The sequence below is a fragment of the Lepidochelys kempii genome, chromosome 16 (genome assembly GCF_965140265.1).
Source record: "Lepidochelys kempii isolate rLepKem1 chromosome 16, rLepKem1.hap2, whole genome shotgun sequence".
Lineage (NCBI taxonomy): Eukaryota > Metazoa > Chordata > Testudines > Cheloniidae > Lepidochelys > Lepidochelys kempii.
Genome location: NC_133271.1, coordinates 8,934,432 through 8,940,779, shown reverse-complemented (window position 1 = coordinate 8,940,779; position 6,348 = coordinate 8,934,432).

The window sequence follows — 6,348 nt, the reverse complement described above, 5'->3', positions numbered from 1 at the left end:
CTTGTAAATGCTCCAAAATGCTCAGATGAAAGTTATATAAACTGGCTAGGCCTATATTACTGTGACAGTGATGCTGTAGGGTGGATGCTTCCTACATTGTCAGGGTTTGTTCTGTCAATGGAGTTAATCCAGCCATAGCTGGGTCAGTGGAAGAATTGGTAACTGGGGCTAGAGTGGAGGGTAGGTCACCCTAACACTGTCGCACAGGGCGTGACGTTTTTCACCGCTCCACGCAATGGAGTGAGATCGAGCTAATTTTTAGGTGTAGACCACAGCAGTTTGCCCTTCTAAATTATACCTAAGAAAATGCGGCAGGGGGCGGGGTTTTAGGTATTGTCTGAAGCTTCCCCATAGACCAGCAAGAAGCATATTTCACTGCGATGTTCCATGTCCCCTCACTCTGACCAGCTCGTGGGCTGCTCTAGCCCCTTCGAGTCCATCTACACTGCAGCTGGGAGGCGCGATTCCCAGCCCGGGTGGGCAGACTGGTGCTGGAGCTCCAGCTGGCGGGCTCAAGATAGCAGGGTGGCTGGCAGCTTGGGCTAGCTCCCTAAGTACGGACCCTGGGGGACTTGGATCTGGGCAGCTGGCTTGAGTAGCTGCCGGTGCAGCCACACTGCTCACTAGCTCAAGCTAGCGCGTGTCTGGCCACTCGTGCTGGGAATCACCACGCCCAGTTGCAGTGTGGGGGCTATAACAGCCTATGAGCCCGTGAGCCTGAGGGGACACGTAACATCACAGGTAAATATACTCTCAGTGCTCCGGGAGGTGACATATGTCTCGAGGGAGGCTGCTGTGCTTATCACAGGAGAGGAGTTTTATTCTTTATCATCGTCTGCCGGGCTTCTCCACTTTCAGGTCACACACAAGGCGTCAGGTGAGACTAAATCAGCCGCCTTTCTTATCACAACCGATACACACCCAGTCTGGGACAGGAATCACACCCTCCACCCCACGGAAGGTTAGTACCGTTAGCCTGAGCGCTCCCCTCGTGGCCCCATCCAGTGGCCTTTGGGCTGCCGTTGTCACCACCGCTACTGGGGTTGTCTCTCACACCCAGTCAGAATCAGACCTTTGGGTCAGCAGGCAGGCTGTTTTTGCCTTGAAAGGAAATAGTGACTCACACAGAAGGCATTCTCGGGGCGTGTAAGCCACTGCTGCATTCACAATCAACCCCAACACTCATCAGGAACTGAAACCAACACCACTCACACCCAAACCAGGTAGACCTAGCCCAACCATGGCATACAGGGGGACGGGGAATCTGAAAGGTATTCAGACATCGCACCACCCGGCTTTATCTCAGAGCATCCATGCTACCATCAGTAACAGTCCATACAAGCGCTTGCTAGGAAGGGAACCCAAGCCAGGAACAGAACCATACCCCCAGTGGGCTGATACATCAGGGATTGAACCAGTCTGGGGCCCTCCAGAGCTAAAAGTACACGCTACTACAGCTTGAGCAAATGCTCCCTAGGTAGAGCTGGGCCAGCCTCGGTCCTCGGTGCACGAAGCACCGGAGAGCTGTCACGCTCCCCAGTGAGCTATGCACGCGCCAGCAAGCCAACGTGCCCTTCACAATCAGTCTTCTCTGGAAAGGACTTTGTCAATGAGGCACGAAGGGGTCGATTTTTAAACAAGTTCAAAGGACGCTGAGCGTTCCCATCAGCCGCCAGGGCTCAGGGCCTCTGAAAGGGAATTGGACGTCACATCCAAGGCATGGGCTATGCAATGCCTTGGCAGGCACAGAACCTGCAGCTTCTGGCACGCAAAGCCAGGATCAAACTTAAGGCGAGATCTGGTGCCCTAAGGGACATTGGATGATGGTCAGTGCACGGCAAGCCCAGCCCTTGTGTGGCAGAATCAGGCCCCCCTGTATTTTACCAGCTCACAGTGGCTTTTCCCTAGCAACACCAGCGTCTCTTCTTCACCTCAGGGCGGGGCAGCTTTCCCCCTCCCAATCTGAGCTGCTGCCAGACTGCAGTGGGGACGAATCAGCCTTCCTCTACTAACCTCAGAGCGGCCCAGCTTTGTCCTTCCTGTTTGTGCAATGTGAGCTGGCACAAAGCAGCCTCTGCCAGCCAGGTCCTGCTAAGTGCCTCTCTGTTGGGGCTGCCAGCTCCTGGGAGATGCCAGCCGCCCGGCCACAGCAGCCTTCCACAGGCAAGGCCATCAGCACCTACAGCCTCTTCTTCTCCCCGGAGACGGGGTCGGGCTGGGGTGATGCTGCTGCGTGCTGGCTAAGGGGGCTGACTCCCACCCCAAATGTGTACACGTGGTTCAGAAGGCAAGGCTGCCCTCACTGCCCCTGCCAGCTGCAAACACCTACAGGCTGCAAGACCCTGGGGGCTCCAGGCACCGGGTGGGATTCACACACAAGTACAGCCGATGGGGAGCAGGGGTCTAAGCCACCTTGGCACCCTATTGCCAACCCCAGGCGATCAGAAACCATGACTCCGTCCCGCAATCGCCATGAGGGTTTCTAAAAAGGGTTACATTGCCTTTTGGGGGGCGGTCTTTTGAGTTCTGAACTTCCCCACTCATCCCCAGCGCGTGTGTGTATGAGGGGGCTTAGCCTACAAAATCCCCCTCCTCCCAGCCATCAGAGCTATGCCAGTAAAAGCCCTTGTGGGGCTGCAGTTACATCAACAAGGGGCCTTTTGCTGTTTTACTTTATGCCGTCCAGGAAAAGGGTGTAGCTATTTGGGCATAACTCCGTTTGTTGGTGTGTAAGCGGGGGAATAGTCCCGCTATTGTGGGGAACTTTCCTGGCTTCTGCACTACCCCGGTGAAGTGGGCTAGCGAAAGGATCTGAGTCCTTCCTCCCACTTCCTTTACCCAGTGGCCTCCCTGCCCTTGAGGACTCCCCTTCCACTCTCCTCTCTGGCAGAGTCCTCGTAACCCCAACAAGGCTGGGCCCAGGATTGCTGAGGGGCTCGACCCCCAACCCTGCTGTGGTCACCTAGGACAGGGGCTAGGGTGTCCCCACTCCGGGGTACTCTCTCTGCCCTGGGCACTTCTCTGACCCACTGACCATTACACACAAGTTAAAGCAAATGCAAGTTATTTAATCAACAATTAATTTTAAAAAGAATAAGGAAAAATGGGAAAGGTTAAAGGAAACATGGGAAAGGTTAAAGGAAACACAACACCCCGCTCTGTGGCAGGGAACATCACAAACAGTGTCTCTGGAACGTCAGGGCAGTTCACAGTCTGCTCCTTGTAAGTCCCAGGCCCTGTCTCCGGCCCTGGCCGTGCTGCAGGGATGCTGGGCGTTGGACGCTTACTCTGGTGGTGGCTACACGCTCTCAGGCGCTAAGTGGTAGGACCCTTCTGCCCAGTGTCGCCCCCGCCCTGTCGGGGTTACGATCCAAGCCTGGCCTGCAGAGCCTCTTGGCTGAGGCGTCTCCCTGTGCTGGGCCCGCTGCCCAGGGTCCCCCTCGCTCTCCCCAGCTGCTCACCGCACCCAGCTCCGGACTGCTCCAGCCCCAGCTCCACCGCTCTGTCTCTGCTGCTCTGCCTCCAGCTCCCTGGGCCGCTTCTCTGGCCCCCTGGCTCTGGTCGCTGCAGCTCTGCTCCCAGGGCAGGTCTGCTCTGCAGGCTGCTTCTGTGACTCTGCTCCCAGCACTGACCTGCTTCCTGGGCTGCTTTTCTGGCCCCTCTGGCTCTGGTCGCTGCAGCTCTGCTCCCAGGACAGGTCTGCTCTGCAGGCTGCTTCTGTGACTCTCCTCCCAGCACTGACCTGCTTCCTGGGCTGCTTTTCTGGCCCCTCTGGCTCTGGTTGCTGCAGCTCTGCTCCCAGGGCAGGTCTGCTCTCTCTGGGCTGTGCCTCTGGCTTTGGGGCTGCAGCTCTGCTCCCAGGACAGGGTCCGCTCTCTCGGGATCTGGCCCAGCTCTGCTCCCCAGCTCAGCTCAGGCCCCTGCTGTCTCCTTAGCTCAGCCCCACTCTGTCTGACCCAGGCAAATCCAGCTCACACGGGGACGGGACCTCCCTGGCCTCCTGACTCCCTGATTAGCCTGCCCTGTCATTCAGGCTGACCTGGAACATTGACCTCTCCTCATTGTTCCTGGGGACTGTCAGTCTCAGGGTCCTGATTCCCCATCGACCCTTCCCCCCTTTTAGTACTGGGAGCTAGCCAACCAAAACACCCCCACTGAATGTTAGTAAGGGGGCAACAGTCTCCTTACAGGAGTAAGGGGCCTCCCCACTAGGGGGCTCTGCCAGCACAGTGATACCAGAGGAGCATTTGTAGTGTAGACAAGCCCCAATTCACACTCCCTGTCACCAGCACTCCCAGCTGGATTGGCTAGGGGGCTGCTGGGCTCTCTGCTCCTTTGTCCCCCTCTCCCGTCCTGCGAGACTGGGGAGGGAGAGAGAAACCCTCCTGTCGCAGTAGCTGGGTAAGGGGATCGGCAGCCAGCCAGAGGGGGTTTGCCCTGGCCAAGCCCGTCACTGCGCCGGCATTGTCACGGCTGGCGGGGCTGCCCTTGTGCCTAGGTCTGCACTGAGCACCAGGGTCAGGTGATCCCAGGCTATCGCTAGCCCCTGGGGAGCCACGCCAGGCGGGGCTGGGAGACTGCACCAGAGTAGCCGGTACCAGGGACTCCTAGGGGCCCTGTCGGCAGTCACACCAAGGCGGCCGTACCAGGCACCACCACGGACAGAGGTACCTAGCCGGGTCAGGTGCGGCCCCTGGGCGGTTTCGAGGCTCTCGAGGGTGGGGCCATAGGAGACTGGGAGGGGATTGGACATGCTGCCGCATGGCAGGGGTGCTGCTGCTTAGGGGCGGGGTTCCAATCCCGGAAACAGTGCAGTGAAGTCGCACCTGTGCAGGGTGGCTTTGCGTGCCAGAAGATGCTCATCAAGGGAATTGGGGGCTGGGGAGCACCAGGCAGACTGGGGCAAACCCCCAACCCCGCTCCCCGGTGGGAGCTCGAGGGCTGGATAAAAATGCCTGACGGGCTGGAAGCAGGCTGCAGGCCATAGTTTGCCCACCCTGGCTTAGACTAATCATGTCCCTTCTCTGTGCCTCAGTTTCCCCATCTCTGAAGTGGGGAGAATATTCCCCCAAGGGGGAGTGGGTCAAGAGACTGACTGTGAGGCACTTGCATTAAGGTCATAAGCCCTTTAGAAATGCCTACAGATAAAAAACATTCCAACCATCCCCCTTATTATTGTTATTAATAAGGGTAATTAACCACTGGACCAACTCACCAAGGGGCGTGGTGGGTTCTCCATCACAGGCAATTTTTAGATGTAGACTGGATGGTCTTCAAAAAGCTCTGCTCTAGGAATGAATTCAGGAAAGGTCTCTGGCCTGCTACACAGGGGGGCGGACTAGATGAACACAATGGTCCCTTCCGGCCTTTGCATCTACGAATTATTATTATTAGCATACACCAGGCTTGTTCCCACTCAGCAATGCCGGGGGTGCCGTGTCCAGGATTACACTCCCTGTGCATCCCAGCCTCCAGGACAAATGGACCAGCAGGAATGAGTCAGTTGCTTGTAAATAGTCTGCACCAGTCTAGAGTATGTGAAAAATCCTGTGATCAAAAGGGGTCTGTGCTCCCTTCCCATTATCAAGCAGGGAAGCTAAAATAGCCAGACCCCAGTGCCCTGCAACCCAGATCACTCTCAGGTGCTTTCGTACAGAACAGTGACACCCAATGGCATGTTTGCGTAAAGAAGACAGGTTGCTCCTTAGCAGCTCAGCTGTCCCAGTTGAACAAAAAATCAAAGTACAGCTGAAAGACAGAAGCCAGGTCTGCACGACCACTTACTTCGATACAACTTACATTGCTCAAGGGTGTGAATAAGACACCCCCCTGAGCAACGTACGTTACACCAACCCAAGCGTCGGTGCGGACAGCGCTGTCATGGGGGGAGTGTCTCTCGCCGACACAGCTACCCCTGCTCGTGGAGGCGAATTTGTTATGCCAACGGGAGAGCTCGCTCCCATCGGCACCGACCATCTTCACTGGACCCACTACAGCGGCACAGCTGCACCAGTGTAGACTAGCCCAGAGAGAGGCAAAGCCCATGGAATTAGCATCCTTACACACTGGCTTCATAGAAAAGCCATTTTCAGACAGTCAAAAATAATTAGCTGAATATCAGCAACAAAACAAATAGTCGCTGCCCCCACGCCCGGCACACATCATCCCAAACACACAACATGTAGCTAGGCGGTGGGGCAAAGATTAATTACACCAAGCAGTAGGACTGGGGGGCTGCACTGTATCAAAAGCCAGTGTCCAGGAGGCATTTCAGGCCTACATTCCGCTATGCTAAGACCTCTGTCCAATTCCACTTGGACATGGATTTTTTTTCTTTTCCTTTTCTCC